The 16,875-nt window shown below is 36.9% G+C and overlaps 1 protein-coding gene across 5 annotated transcripts in view; it reads right to left on the reverse strand.

The window, feature by feature from the left end:
* Positions 1-16,875, reverse strand: part of PRR16 (proline rich 16) — a 787,493-nt gene that overhangs the window by 396,092 nt on the left and 374,526 nt on the right. For all 5 annotated transcript variants that reach the window (XM_077746357.1, XM_077746354.1, XM_077746358.1 and 2 more), the window contains exon 3: positions 11,936-12,115. The gene's annotated coding sequence lies outside the window, so the exon portion shown is untranslated. The remainder of the gene's footprint in view (positions 1-11,935; positions 12,116-16,875) is intronic.

Raw genomic sequence — 16,875 nt, forward strand, 5'->3', positions numbered from 1 at the left:
TCCAAGCACTGAGCTGACAGAGATTACATTTTAATGCAACCACTTCTATCCTTTTATTTATTATAAATCATGAATACTAATGAGGGAACTCAAGTCTTTATAAAACATCATGAAATGTAAGTTTAGCTTGCTAATTAGATCTAAATTTTGGATAATCTTTGCAACTTACAAGGACAAATTTATTATATTTTCATTTTAAAATAAAACAGATTCAACAGAGATATAACAGGTGAAGCTTTTGTTATAAAGAAACTGATGCTGTTAGAATACATTTGTGAAATATCTTGGCATTTATAAAGGTAAACATAGGGTGAATTTTTAATTTAGACCCAGGGAATAGGCAACACCGGGCCAGTAGGAAGGCAGACTCTGCTCATTGCACACACATGCCTGAGATACAATAGAAATGTATCTCCATGATTACTGTATACTTCACCTTATTTCATTGGTGGCCCTAAAGCCACCAATAAGTCTGATAATTTTTGATGGGGAGACAGAAAGAGTACATAGCCTTCCTCCCAGTTCCCAGCAGCCACTTGGATCAAAAGAGGAAGTCTGGAATTAGCTTTTTTGAAACTTCTGGCTGAGATGATTTACAAGAAGCTTTATTCCAGTGGCTGGGTGCCTACTTTTTATTTTTTTAATTTACTTTTAAGTTTATTTATTTTTGAGACAAAGAAAGAAAGCACAGGCAGGGGAGGGACAGAGAGAAGGAGAGAGAGAGAATCCAAAGCAGACTCCACTCTGTCAGCTCAGAGTTGGATGCGTGGCTTGAACTCACCAACTATAAGATCATGACCTGAGCCAAAACCAAGAGTCAGACGCTTAACTGACTGAGCCCCTCAGGAGCCCCTAGGTGAGTGTCTAAAGCCCAACTTTGGGGAACCTGAAGGTAAGGAATAGAAAGAAGTGATATCTCTGAGACCTTTAAGAAAAGTCAGCATAGTCGCTTCCCTCTCCCTGGTATTCCTGATCTCCCATTACTCATAAGATGCCAAGATGGAAAGGAACAGTGACCTACTTCTCTCTGTGCACCAAGAACATAAGGAGCTTGAAGAGCAGCAAAGCTTCCACCTGGGGATGTGCCTGCTTCTTTCACTGCAGCTTGTCACCACAAAGTCACCTTCTACCACTGTTTAGGACGCTACCTTTTAAGAGTACTCCAGCAAGTGAATCTGAGCCCCAAGATGTCAAAAGAGAAAAATAACAGTATATCTCTGGATACTCAGAAGATTATGGTGTAAATAAAATCAATCAGCACATGAAGTAAAGGTTTTGGACGATCCACACCGCAACTTTAATTTTAAAGGTAGAAGATGCATTTAAGAAAATTCAAGTAAATAATTATCACAAAGGAAAAAAAGCTTTTCTGGGTCTTCGGAGGACATGAATTCCCAAATAATTCACTACATTAAAGAAGAGCAGAATAACTTGTGGGACAACTTTAGATTGTCAAGTACAAAACAGAAAACATTTTATAGCAAACAGAAAAATACTGATATAATAAGCAAGAGGGAAAAGATAAACAGTTGAGAGAATGAATCCAGGAGATGTAACATGTACATATAGTATGAGATGCGAAAGCTGGGGGAGAGTTAATATTGCATGAAAAAGTAGGAGGAGCTTTAAAATAAACATGAAAAAAAATTTAAAGCATAGTAATTGAAATCAACAACGGTAAGAAAAAGGTGAACAGAGATGCCTGGCTAGCTCAGTCAGTAGAGCATCTGACTCATCTCAAGGTCATGAGTTCAACCCCCACACTGGGTGTGGAGCTTGCTTAAAAAAAGAAAAGAAAAGAAAAGAAAAAGAAAAAGAAAAAGAAGAAGAAAAAGAAAAAAGCAAACAAAAAAACTGCAATGTAAAATAATATAGCAAACTCACAGTAAGAGATAAAACCTATCAGTCACTCTAAACCATAAACCATAAACCATCCTAAAAATGAATCATCTAAGTTCTTCAATTAAAATAAAAAGATCATCATGGAGTGCCTGGGTGGCTCAGTCGTTTACTAAGTTGACTTGTGATTTCTGCTCAGGTCATGATCTCAGGGTGCAAAGCTAGGTTGGGATTCTTTCTCTTTCCCTCTTTCTCTGCCCCTCTCCTGCTTGTGCTCTTCCTCTCTCAAAAATAAATAAACATTAAAATAAAAAGATCATCATGGAGTGCCTGGGTGGCTCAGTCGTTTACTAAGTTGACTTGTGATTTCTGCTCAGGTCATGATCTCAGGGTGCAAAGCTAGGTTGGGATTCTTTCTCTTTCCCTCTTTCTCTGTCCCTCCCCCACTTACGTGCTCTCTCTCTCTCTCCTTCTCTCTAAATAAATAAATAAACATTTTAAATAAATAAAAAAATAGAGAGAGAGATGGTGGTAAAAAAAGGAAAAAAAACCCAAACAGCTATCTGATGTTTCAAAGAAACATTTAAAATAAAGAGATAAACAAAAATGCAAATAGAAAGGAAGCATCAAACAAGGTAGAATTTAAGGTCCCAAGAATTGAAGACCAAACCAAAGAGAACTCAGTAAGAAAATTCTCAAATTATTAAAAAAAAAAAAAAAAGGAAAAAGGCTTTGATTAAAATTAGACTAGGAAACGAAGATATCCTCTTCATATCCTGGAGGAATCTAGTAGGCAAAACTCAGTAAGGGCTGTTGTGATCTGAACGTCTGTGTCCCCTCCAAAGTTCTTTGAAATACCACTGCCCATTGTGATAATATTAGAAGGCAGGGATCCTGGGGAGAGAGCCTCAGGAATGAGCCAGGAAGGGGACTGTCATCTGACCTCTGGCACCCTCATGTCCAATTTCTAGCCTCCAGGCTGCGAGAAATCAATTTCTATTGTTTAGAAGATGCCCAGTCTATGGTATTTTGTTACAGCAGCTTAAACTAAGAAAAGGATACGTAAGAAATGAACTTAAACAATCCAATAACCTTGGGAACACCTGGGTGGCTCAGGTGGTTAAGCTTCTAACTCTAAAGTTTCGGCTTAGGTCATGAGGTCATGGTTGTTGAGTCTCAGTCCTGCGTCAGGTTCCCAGAGCCTGCTTCAGATTCTCTCTCTCTCCCCCTCTCTCTGCCCCTTCCTTATTTGTGCTCTCTCTCTCTCTCTCTCTCACAATAAATAATAAGTAAATAAACTTTTAAAAAACTCCAATAGCCTTGAACACATATTCAAGCCCATGCCTGTCCATAAAATCTTATATCCCTCAAATGGAGGATGTTTTTTTCTTATCTTTATACAACACAAAAATATGCAATCACTTCCTTGGACATACAGAAACTACGCAAATTAAAAAGCAGAAAATTAACACACCTGATCCTCTGATCAAAATCCAATAAAATTATAACAATAAAAAAGGATGAACCTACTTAACTCATTAGAAATTAAGAAACAGATCCCTTGGATAACTCAGGTATCAAAGAGAAAATTGACAGAAAACTGGAAAACATCTCGAAGTCATTGAAAAGACAAAACTTTGTAGAGACAACTTGTGGGGCATACTAAACACTGTGCTCAGAAAATGCACTATTAATTATTTTGGCATTAACAAAGAAAGATTGAAAAATGAAGAAAACAAATTTCACATAAACATTAGAGAAAAGGACAACATAAAGAAATTATGAAATTAACAAAGATAAAAGCTGAAATTAATAAACCATAAAATAACCAAAATTAATTTTAAAAATTCAAAACATGATTCTTTGTAATGATGAAGCTGTTAATGCTCTTTTTAATTATTTTTTTTATTTTAAAGAGAGACAGGGGAGAGAGAGAGAGAGAGAGAGAGAGAGAAACTTAAGCAGGCTCCATGCTCACAATGGAGCCTGATTTAGGGCATTATCCCATGACCCTGGGATCATGGCCTGAGCCGAAATCATGAGTCAAACACTCAACCTACTGAGGCACCCTGGCACCCCAACCCTCTTCTTATTCCAACAAGAGAGAGAAGGAGAAAGAGAGCGAGAGTGAATGAGAGAGAGAAAAAGATACAAAATTAAGAGAAAGTTGGTACATGCACAGAAAAGGTGAAATTAAATATTTACAACTCAATAACAATGTGTTTGAAAAGTTAGAAGAAATGACTTCCTTACAAAAACATAAATGGCCCAAATTGAAAATCCCAAGAAATGCAAAACACGAACAGACTAGTTAAGACACTTGTTCTTTTCCATTAAGTTACACAGAGCCTATAACAGAAGAATGATGGGGCATATTACTGGATAGCTCTGGCTTTGGGAATTTACAGATGGTCAGGTACAGCAGTCTTTGCTCTAAACAAGTAGTATGCAGTATAACCAAAAATGAGAAACCCACAATGCCCAGGATGCCACGTAGAGTCAACAGCTGAAGGTCTTTGACAGAAATCACAGTGAAGTGTAGAGCTTAAACAAATGTGAAGTAAGTGCCAACAGGAAATACCTAGTTCATAATTTCCATCTGTGCATTTTACTCAGTTTTTTCTGAGATTAAGGCGCTATTCAATTGTTAGTCCAAACCTTGACTGGTTTAATTTTACATGAACTAGTGATGCTGGTGGGAGATAACTGTCATCATCCCACGAAGTTGACTGCCTTACTAGTTTCTACTGGGTAGATAAAAATATGTTAATATTTCTCTCTGCTGTGCTCAGTCCTCAGGTGAATAAAGCTGCTGGTTGTTCACTAAAGAAGATGAATACTGTCACTCATTACTGAAATGGAGTAATCAAGCCCAGCATGCAAATTTTATACCTATATTAGTAGATTGGCACCTTGTTCTAAAAAGAAACAGTATTTATAAGTCTATATTTTCTCTTACTAAGAACATAACTTAATAGCTATTCAATGCCTCCTCCGACTCACTGAACAGCCATTATATTAATAATATTCCAGCACCCTAGGCGATCAAAGCATGTGGTCTTACCACCTCTTTAATAGCAACGAAAACAAATTTTAAAGTACTGCCAAAAAAAAGAAATGCAGCCCTCATATTGAGGAATACCAGCATGTGACATCCTATGTGTTGATTGATCTTTTGTCAAATTCAGTATTGGTACATACATGTTAATGCTTATCTCAACTATTGAAAATATATTTCATTTGTCATAAGCATATATATTTTTAAGTGCTAACCGGCTTGGCCTTGATATTTCTCTCTAATATCTACATTATAAAACATATAAACCAAAACAAAATTTTAAAGAGATAAGGATTCAGCATAAACCCTGGTGCTCCAGGGCCTTGACTTGTTAACATGGTCCACTCTGAAGACTGCATTCCTTTGAAAGTGGAGGGAAAAGAGTTTCCCTTCTTGATAGAAAGTGGAATATACTCATGAGCAAGAGTTCTCTAAGCAAGTATGTCCTCGTAGAAATAAACTAACAGGTTTCCTGAGAAAATACCCTAGTCCTACCTATCAGCTTAACTAAAGCAAACACGGAGAAAGCCAGTATCTCTAAAAAAAAAAAAAAAAAAAAGGTTGGGAGAGGGGAATTACATATATGTCCATGGGTTGAAATACCTACCTAATTTCAGCTATCTTTTCACTGATTTCAGAGTGGGAAGTCTCTGGATTCCAGGTAAGATTAGAGAAGGTCAGGGGCACCTGGGTGGCTCATTTGGTTAAGTGTCTGACTCTTGGTTTCTGCTCAGGTTATGATCTCACAGTCTGTGGGCTCAAGCCCCACATCAGGCTCTACACTGACAGTGTGGAGCCTGCTTGGGATTCTCTCTCCCCCTCTCTCTCTGCCCCTCCCCAGCTCGCTCTCTCTGTCTCTTTCAAAATAAATAAATCAGTAACTTAAAAAAATTAAAGTACCATAGACTGTAGTGCTTTTAGGTAAGCAGCTGGAATTGGGATTTAGAAAGAGCAATTTGTCTGGACATAAAGACTGGTCAGTGCTGGCTTCAATACAATATAGGCAGCAGAAGGGATCAGAGAGGAAGATACTAGAAGGTGTGATGGTGATTTTTCCACTTTTGTACTCTGTCTACAAGGATCATGTCTTAGTTAGAAAATAAACTAGAATAAATTTTAATTTAACAATCTTGTTTCAAAAAAGAACTGTGCTGGGGCGCTTGGGTGGCTTAGTCGGTTAAGCGTCCGACTTTCGCTNAAAAAAAAATTAAAAAAAACAAACAAAAAAGAACTGTGCTTAATTTTAATTCTTTAAGTCAATTATAAGTCTACTTTTAATTGTTACCAATGTTTCTTTTCTATCCATGCCTTCATTTACATTTCAAACATTCTGTGTTGGACACATTAATTGTATGAATCCACTTTCAATAATGGGCTACCATTATTACATTTCAATCATTAAACAATATTTTGTTGTTCTTCAAGGCTCAGAAGTGGAAATTATCTATCTACATTAGTTATGTAAGATTCTGGATGGTGAAAATTTCACTTTGAATTCATAATGTTCCATGTAGTCTACTGAATTATTCAAATATCTGAATCAACTCTAAAGTTTATAGTTAAAATCTACAATATTGAACTTCTTACACAACTTTCACAAGCAAAAGTTATTTGCACAGGGGTACCTGGGTGGATTAGTTGGTAAGTACCTAAATCTTGATTTGGCTCAGGTCATGATATCACAGTTCACAAGTTTGAGCCCCTATGTCAGGCTCCGTGCTTATAGCATGGAGTCTACTTGGGATTCTCTGTCTCTCTCTCTCTCTCTCTGCTCCTCCCCTGCTCAAGCTTGTGCTCTTTCTCTGTCTCTCAAAAATAAATAAACTTAAAAAGATGGCATTTGCCCAATGTAGAAAAAAAAACTTCTATTGTAACGATGAAATAAAATTATTCTTCTATAAATATGCAAAAACAACAAACGTTTCCAGTTGGGATAGAATCACACTTAATCCACAGTTTAATATGCAGATACATAACAGTCAAATGATTAATGGAAGTAAAAGTGATATTTTCTTCATACTTTTCCTCTCTTGTACTGTTTCATTAAAAAGTCATGTTCCTTCTCTTAAAAAATACCCAGTTATTTGAAAAAAATGGACAAGCTAATAAATAAGAATAATAAATTATGGAGCGCCTGGGTGGCTCAGTTGGTGAGCATCCAACTCTCAATTTAAGCTCAGGTCATGATCTCAGTTCGTGAGTTTGAAGCCCATGTTGGGCTTTATGCTGACACCTCAGAGCCTGAAGCCTGCTTCTGATTTTGTGTCTCCCTCTCTCTTTACCCCTCCCTGACTTGTGATCTTTCTTTCTCTGTCTCAAAAATAAACATTAAAAAATAATTAAAATTTTAAAAATAATAATGATAAATTATAGTGGTTTCTAAAAGTACTAGAATTGAAAGGGAACACCTAAACTGTACACATAGGCAAAACAATTGGTGGAATTCAAAGGGAAAGGGTGATATTTAACATGGGTGGGCCTGTCAAGATGAAAGGAAGTGATGTCTCTTATGAGCTTCATAATTACCCCATGTGGTAGGTTTTCCTGAGTTCAACCAACTTTGCCTAGGTCCCACACTTTGGACTGGCAGACAGGTTGAGAGTATGGAAAAACAGTAGCCTAGATTGACAGGTAAGTACAGCAGGGGGCTACAAGGTGTTGTTGCTTATGATAGCAATGTTCAGTAACAATAATGAACAGAGCAATCATTTAGGGAATAGTCTGTTATTTGACCAGTGAAGAGAGGGGAGAATACAGAATAAACTTGGAGCCTCGAATGTCTACATGAAACAATTATGATTGAAGGTTTCTCCAGCCTTTGGGTTCATGGCATGCTACTGTGAGCTGTGGATGACAGCTATTAGTGGTAAATGGTGAAGCCAGTGACCAGTAAACATCACATGTATAAAGGTAAACAAATCCTATATACTGGTGGTAGGCAGGCAACTTGACTCTCAAGCAGGAGACTCTTAGTTCAAGGTTCTATGGTGTCATCTAAGTTGTGTTCTTAGCTAATGACCCTCTGTTCTGCTGGATACAACTGTGCTCTGTGGATGGTTTCTGCCAATTCTTTTAATATGAGGGAGGGAACATGGCTCTGCTCTAGGATATCTTCCACAATATTAGAGGCAAGTATTCAAAGAGTCAAGCAAGCCCGACTTTAGAGTTTCTACAGGGCTGATTTTCCAGGGAGCTCTCAGGTACCTTCCAAATGTCATGGGTAATTATACCCACATCTCACAACTCTTTCATCATTTGAAGTATATGGTGTCTCTAGGTCCAAGTGGCTTTGATTGTGGTGACAATTCCCTTTATTACCATTACCCCATCACGATCAATGGGCAGATGCTTAATTCATAAACTTCAAAACTAAGGTCTACCACCACAAAATTAAAAACCCTACCACAGCCTTTCTCATCCTGAGAACTAGAATATGCCCCTAAAAGAATTGAAAAAATTTAATTCTTGACCCTAAAGGTAAAAATTGCTTATAACTTTGAGAGACGAAGTTTTACAAACATAGATAAAAAAAAAATCAAGATCCAGTCAACTTGGGCACCACATGAAAAAAGCAGATTTTGAAAAAGGAGATGTTTAGGTCTCTAATAATTCAAACAGTAAATCAGGGTCTGCAGTTTATTGACAAACATTGTGATCCCCTTACAGTATCGGTCTTCTTCCTAAAACAGAAATTTTTTAAAGTTCAAGATATAATAACTTAGCAAAGTCAGGTGTAAAGGTTATTTGAACATTAATATCTATAAGAAAGGAATCTTAGTGTTTACACAGTTATTCACCCTTTTACATTGTTTTCATATCAACAAATCAGTACATTTGACTAAAGAGCTAGTTACAATACAATTAACATAATTTTCCAAGGCAACAATAGACCATGATTGTCCTTCAGGTGACTGATCATTGAATGATTATGAATACTCTATGGAAAAGTGTATTATTCAAAACATTTTAAATTCATTTTTAACATTTAAAATTACTATGAAAATATATGGATATCTTAATAAGAGCTCTGGGTGTTTTTAAAGCATATCTTTTTATACATTCTGACTCAAAATACTTTATACAATAAATAGATTTTTTATACAAAAATACAATAGATTTTTATTTTTGATTATTTATTCTACTATGCCACATGGAAGCAAAAACTTATTGATACTCTACCTTTTTTTTTTAGAAGTCAAATCTAGGTCAGATGCCCATATAGACCACCCTGCATGTGTTGCTGTGTTCAAAGGCTTCCAGATCAACAGAGGAAAATATGTTATAAAATCCCTTTGGTCTCTTATCTCCAATTCTCTCATAGCTCGTAATTGCTCCAGAGTTTCTCAATCTTTAAGACTAGCTTTATGAACTTTCTCCCTGCAGCTTTCCCAAATACCCCATTCATGGGACTTCTTATCTCCTCTTTCTCCCATGCAATTAGTATCACTTTCCTGTCAGATGGAGCTTCCCTGGAATTCTGGAATACATCTATAAATTATCAAGCCAAAAGATGGATGTCTGGGTGACCACCAATATTCCAAAAGGCACCTTATGCTATGGGAAAGAAGTTCTGTCCTTCTAACTTCCCTTCCACTATGAAAATTCCAGGAGAGCAGTGCTCAGGAGTGAAACTGACTTCCTCTGCATTATTTAACTCAGTAAGTCGACACAGGCACCTAATTGTTAGTGCCCCATGGTTGGAAATGCACAGTATGTGCAGACACATACACAGAGAAACATCCTCAATGTTCCCAGTATCCTGGTAGAGTCTTTTAGCTAGGGCAAAATCCATTTACACTGCTCGTCCCTCAGCTCAAATTCAAAGGAGCACAAATTAGATTGAGGAGCTAGCTGTTCTCTTTCAAGCTAGTCCATACTCACCCCCCTGCAATTCACCAAGGGTGTTGATGAGCATATGGATCTAGCAGCTTCTGTGCCAGGTCAGAATTTGTATGCCCCACACTGTCATGAGTTTTACCTGCAGAAACCCCATCAGGTTCCTAAGGTAAACAGTCAGGAAAAACCACTTTGTGCTCCTGGCAAGGAGGGAACAAAAATAACCATTTGAAATATGCCTAGAATGGTCTCCATAACAAAGGTCGATTCACTAAGGCAAAGACTTTACCAGAACCTTATCCAACCTAGATGAAGGGCAATTAGTCAACTCAAGCTTCTAGTTTACATGTCTCACCTAAATGGTGTGAGATAGACAAGCTTAGAAACACTCCTGAAGGTCACAGACCAGGAATTCAAGGCCCCGCTAAAAAAGAGATATTTAATAATCACACTATGGACTGCTTCCCTTCCCCTACAAGTTCCATAACACAACAGGGCTCCTATAGTAACTATGAATTATGTGTGAAACAGCTGTAAGATATCCTCTATTTAAGATTTGGTTCTAGGGAAGCCAAATACAATAGGGATAAACAAGGATACTGGAGGAATCTGAAATCACTGGTACCTATAGCTAAAACAAACATTAAACAGAGCCAAAATCCCAGCAAATTTAACATAGAACCTCACATAAGTACTTATGTGCCAGTTCTTACTACTTAATAGATCATGCCTGCCTTTTCACCAGAAAGTTATAAGGCATGATAAAAAATATGGACCACAGACCAATGAGACAAAGCAAGCATCAGAAGCTGACTCATTAGTTTTGGAACTATCAGATAGGGAATTTAAGGTAACTATGATTAATATGTTAAGATTTCTAATGGAAAAAGGAGATAACATTCAAGTACAGATGAATGATGTAAGGACATAAGGAAAACCCTAAGAAAAAATCAAACTGAAATGTTAGAGTCAACATCATCAGAAATATTTGGTGGGCACATCAGTAGGATGGATTAGCCTAAGTCATGAATCATTAACCTTAAAGATATGTCAGTGCAAGCTTTTCAAACTGAAATTCAGTGAAAGAATTAAAAAGATTAATAAATAAAGACAAAAAGCCAAGTATTGAGATAATAATAGCTGAAACTTTTTCAAAAGCAATGACACTAAAACACAGTCAAGGATACTCAGGTATTAACTAAAAGGATGGATAAAAAAATATTCTACATCAAGACATATCATATTCAAACCACAAAAAACCAAAGGCAGAGAGAAATATCTTGAAAGAAGCCACATGGAACAATACTTTACCTACAGAGAAATAAGGATGAAAGTTACATCAAATTTCCTGTCACAAAGCATGCAAGTAAGAAGGTAGACTCAAATATTTAAACTGTTGAAAGAAAAAAAAAATGCACCAGTCCAGAATTCTATATCCAGTCAAAGTATCTTTCAAAAGTAAAAGAGAAATCAAAACTTTCTCAGTCAAACAATAACTGAGGAAACTTGTTTCCAGTAAACTTGCCCACAATGAACATTAAAAGACATTTTTTGGAGATAGGAAAAGGCATAAGTGGCAAACTCAGCTCTACATAAAGAAAGGACATGTGACAGAAAAGAGCTAAATAGGGGAAATTAAATATTTTATTTGTATTATTCTTAATTGATCTAATAGACAACTATTTGTCCAAACTGATAATAGCAGCAATGTAGTGGGTGGTTAAAGCATATGGTTAAGTGAAATGAATGACATGTTATAAAGGACAAAAGGAAAAACTGGAAACTCTAGGTTGTAAAATGCCTACACTGTCAGTGAAGCAGTACTGTTTCATTTAAAAGTGAATTAAATTTGTTGAAAATGTATACTGTAAGCTCTACAGCAATCACAAAAGCAAGTAGAATAAAGGGGTCAAATTGATAAGCTAAAAGAGGAAAGAAAATGGAATCATATAAAATTCTCAATTAAAACAACAAAGGGCAGAAAAGGACTGGTAGCATAAAAAGGAAATAAAGAACAAATGCAATGAACAGAAAATTGACACAAATATGGTTGATAATGATCTAATTATAACAATAATCACTTTAAATGTGAATGGGTCTAAATACACCACTTAAAAGTCAGAGACTGTCAGAATGCATAAAAAAAACCAATACGCAATGGCACATTGTGTGTGTGTGTGTCTGTGTGTGTGTAAGACTTACCTTAAAAACAGAGACAGAGATGGGGCGCCTGGGTGTCTCAGTTGGTTGAGTATCTGATTTCAGCTCAGATCATGATCTTAACTGTTCATTAGTTTGAACCTGAGTTGGGCTCTGTGCTGACAGCTCAGAGCCTGGAGGCTCCTTCAGATTCTGTGTCTCCCTCTCTCTCTGCCCCTTCCCCTATCAAAAATAAAGAAACATTTTTAAAATTTTTTTTAAAATACAGAGACAGAGGTCTCCACTATTGCTGTTAGAGACTTCAACATCCCTCTTTCAGTTATGGATAGATTCAGCAGGAAGACAATCATTGAGAATATAGTTAAACTGAAGAGTACCAAGACAACCCAGCAATGCCTTACAAAACTAAACATAGTTTTCCCATATAATCTAGTAATGGTGATCCTAGGTATTTACTCAACTGCCTTGAAAAGTTGTGTAGGCATAAAAACCCACACATGAATATTTATTTCAGCTTTATTCATATTGCCAAAAAGCAACAACTGGGGCGCCTGGGTGGCTCAGCTGGTTGGATGTCCGGCTTCAGCTCAGGTCATGATCTCACAGTTCGTGGGTTCGAGCCCCGCGTCGGGCTCTGTGCTGACAGCTAGCTCAGAGCCTGGAGCCTGTTTCGGATTCTGTGTGTGTCTCTCTCTCTCTCTGACCCTCCCCTGCCATTGCTGTCTTTCTCTCCCTCTCTCTCTCTCTCTCAGAAATAAAACATTAAAAAATTTTTAAACAAAAAGCAACAATCAAAATGTCCATCAATAGGTGAGTGGATGAACTGCAATGTGTCTGCAAAAAGGAATATCATTCTATGAAGGAAAGAAATGGATTCTTGAGCAACAAAAAGACACAGAAAGTATTAAATGCATCCAGAATGAAAGAAATCAGTCTGAAGAGACTGCCTGCTTTATAATTCAAAGTTATGACATTGTGGAAAAGGTAAAATAATACAGACAGTAAAAATATCAATGGTTGCCAGAGGTTCAAGGAGAGGGTGGAGAGATGAAAAGGTAAAGCACAGGGGATTTGGGGGGAGCAATGGAACTATTCTATGTATTCTGTAATAAATACACGCCATTGTGAATTTGTCAAAACCATGGAAATTTGGTGCACAAAGAATAAACCTTAGCTTATGCAAATTTTTAAAAATCACTAAGGACGTTGGAGGAATCTCCGAAAAGCATGCAAATTGTGACAAGAGAATCTAATGCTATTACAAAGGTATAGAACAACCTTATGGGAGGGAGCATGGGAAAGGCAGTAACTTGGGTAATGGTTGAAGCGTTAAGACCAATGGCAAAAGGGACAGTATATAAGAAATTGACTGGCTCAAAAGGTCTGCCACAGAAGCACAGGTGAATAATTCTGATATTGCTGCTTTATGTATATACTGGAATTCAACAATTAAGTAAGTGGATGGCAGGTGATGGAATCCAAGTTTCTCACTGTTGGAGTGGAAATTCACAGATAAGCAAGAGAGAAGGCTAGGATATCCACATGGTAATATATCAGAGTTGGGAATATCATTAACGCTTGATGCTTATCTTAATATAGATATGGATGGTTTACATGCAGAAATGTTCATTGCCATATGTTTATACATGAGTTTGATACACACATATATCTGTCTGTGTTCCATCAGCTGAGCTGAGAGGGCTTAAAATGATGACACCTTCAAGCAAGAAGCAAATCTATTGCCCCAGAGCCTGATTTCTAATACCATTCTCTATGAAAAAAAACCCAGAGATCCTTGGAGAACTGGCTGACTGCAGGGCTAGGGCTAGACATNTGAGCGAAAGTCGGACGCTTAACCGACTAAGCCACCCAGGCGCCCCAATCTGTACCCTTGTACCCTTGATACAGATACCTTGATACCCTTTGCCTCTGCAGTCTGGTTACCCAAGACCCATTTTCTCAGTCTAACCATGAAAAAGTTTTGAACAGATTCCATTAAAAGAATATTCTACAACACAACTTGACCAACACTCCTTAAAAGTGTCAACATCATCAGAAACAAGGAAAACCTGAAAAACTCACAATCAAGACAAATCTGGGACAAAATGATGACAAATTTTAATATAACTTAGAGTCCTGGAATAAAGATAGCATTGGGCATAATTAATGGTAAATTAAGGAAAACTGAAACAACTATAGACTTTAGTAAATAATAAATTACCAATATTGATTCATTGTTACAAATATCAGATACTAGTGTAAGATATTAATAATAGTAAACACTGTGAGGGGGTTTATAGGAAACCTATTCTCTGCTCTGTTTTCCTGTAAATATAAAGCTGTCTTAAAAAATAAAGTCTAGTAATATAGAAACAAGTAAAGGAGGAACAAGTCAAGGCCATGATGTAAATATGACTATTCTTCTCACAATCTAAATGAAAATAATACATTTTATGGTGCACCTTAATTGAACAACAGAGGCCTCCAATATATAATTATATTCATGATGTTAGGACCAAATAAACAGGAATACAGTTAAGATTCCAAATATGCATAATAAAAGAGGAACTGAAATAAAGGAAATTATGCTTTTTGGTAGAAAATATACCTTAGTTGCATTCCATTAAAGAAAAAAACAGTAGTTGGAAAATGACCTGGAATAATCTAAAAACAATTTAGACAAACTATGTTATGAAATATAATTAAGCTTTAAAGTAGCAATTTTAAGATTCAGTGAGGCCATCCAATATTTGTATACAAATTTTGTGAGAAAATACAGTACCCCCAATAATCTCCTTCGGATATTATACTCAGATAGAAGACTGTGAATATTTCAATATTAACTACTTATGGGATTTATAAAATGGATGATTAGGAAATTCAAGAATTAAAATCAAGCTCAGACTTTAATAACTCTAAGGAGTAAATCTAATGAATTTGTTTCTAAGCACTTTGAGTTCTATATTGATCCAAGTGTTAAAATTACCGTTGCAAAATTAAAGAATGTATTTTTTCATTTAAATAACCAATTTTATAATACTTTATACTTAATAATTACTTTCTTAACCACTGAAGTCTTTAATGGTCAAAAAACCTTTTCAGAATGATATCAGGGGCATTGGGTCACTCAGTGGGTTAAATGTCCGACTCTTGATTTTGGCTCAGGTCATTATTTTATGGTTCCTGAGATCAAGCCCCACATTGGGTTCTGCTTTTGGGATTCTGTGACCCTGTCTCTCTGCCCCTCCCCTGTATGTGCACATGCTCTATCAAAATAAACATTTTTAAATAAAAATAAATAAATAAATGATATCAGCATTGGGGCAGCAAAACATACCACTTATTCTGCCTTGTATCTTATAAAGAAAAATTCATACCTAAACAAAATTGCCTCTGAGGGAGCTAGAGGACCGAGCACTGTATGTCAAGGCAACTGGGAAAAGTCTTGCTCCCCAATGTATCTAGAAATTAGTAGACAGGACTCTGTCACAGCTAGGAGCCCTCTAGTAGTCCACGAACCAACATTACCCACTCTAAGCTATGATCTATAAGCCGCTAGAGAATATGGATTTAAACAATCACCCACAGACAAAACAAACGTTGTGGTAATTCAGGTTTCCAGAGGAGAGGTTTAGTACTCTTGTCAGACAAATATAAAAATAAAAATAGAAATAAAAATAAAAATAGAAATAGAAATGAATATGTCAGAGTGAGGAAGAGGAACAGGTTGACTCTTCCCTTTTAAAAAAATTTTTTTACATTTATTTATTTTTGAGAGACAGAGAGAGACAGAGCATGAACAGGGGAGGGGCAGAGAGAGAAAGAGACAGAATCTAAAGCAGTTCCAGGCTCTGAGCTAGGGGTCAGCACAGAGCCCGACCCAGGACTCGAACCCACGAACCGTGAGTTCATGACCTGAGCCAAAGTCAGACGCTCAATCGACTGAGCCACCCAGGCGCCCCCAGGTTGACTCTTCCTGAGTCATCCCTCTCTGCAAGGTCACACAGCTTAAGACCAGAAGAGATTTCCTTGGCCATGATTTCTTCTGTGGGGGGAAATGAAAGCCAGTGAGTGTGCTGGATGCTGCCAAAGAAGATGTTTCTTTCTTACCCTATCCAGAGTACTGAATCACAAGCTAAATGGCCCCTGTGGGTAAAATGATGGGGAAACCAAAAGACAAGACACTGAGGAGACATTAATGAGATGTGGTCACTATTAACCATGTCACTGATTCTATCAAGAAGCCTGCCCAGGAATCACACAGAATGCCTCACCTGTGGATCCCCACAACTGGTCTATGGGTACACCCAGTGCTCCAAATCCCTTACCCACGTGCAGCCTACCATGCAGCTGGCTTCTTGTGCATTCTCCCAATGACAGTGCTTAGAGAAGTCTTTGGCAGGCAACTAGTGAGTCCATGTAAAACCTGGACAGATCTTCAGGCCAGAAAAAGTCATAAACTTAAGCATTAGTGTAATCTTTGGGAAAGCAAAAGACAGATTATCAGCATCAAGCCTGTGCATTACACATTACAGAGAAGGCATACAAGCTTAAGAATTGTACCACACAAAGGAACAATATATTTAAGGCACCTGTACTGACAGAAGGTCTGAGAAGGCCTCAATCTAGAGCAGGGCTGACAGAAGGCATTTCTCCCCCAAAGGCAATTAGTAAAGTCTATAGGAGGTGACTACTACCTCATGTGAAGGCAACATGCAACACTATCAAGGAACATGAAAAATCAAGGTAACATGATACTATGTAAGGATCACAATAAACTGTGGTAACCACACAGAAACACATGGAGATGTCTGATTTATGAAATTTTAAAATATTCAAAATAGCTGTTTTAAAACAGCTCATTGAGCTACAACAAAATGTGGAAGGGCATTCAACAAAAGCAAGAAAACAATATAATAACAAAATGAGCTTAACAAAGAAAGAGAAATTGTAAAAAAAAAAAAAAAAAAAAAAAAAAAAAA

This window comes from Crocuta crocuta, unplaced genomic scaffold (assembly GCF_008692635.1).
Source record: "Crocuta crocuta isolate KB4526 unplaced genomic scaffold, BGI_CrCroc_1.0 scaffold218, whole genome shotgun sequence".
In the NCBI taxonomy this organism is placed as follows: Eukaryota; Metazoa; Chordata; class Mammalia; order Carnivora; family Hyaenidae; genus Crocuta; species Crocuta crocuta.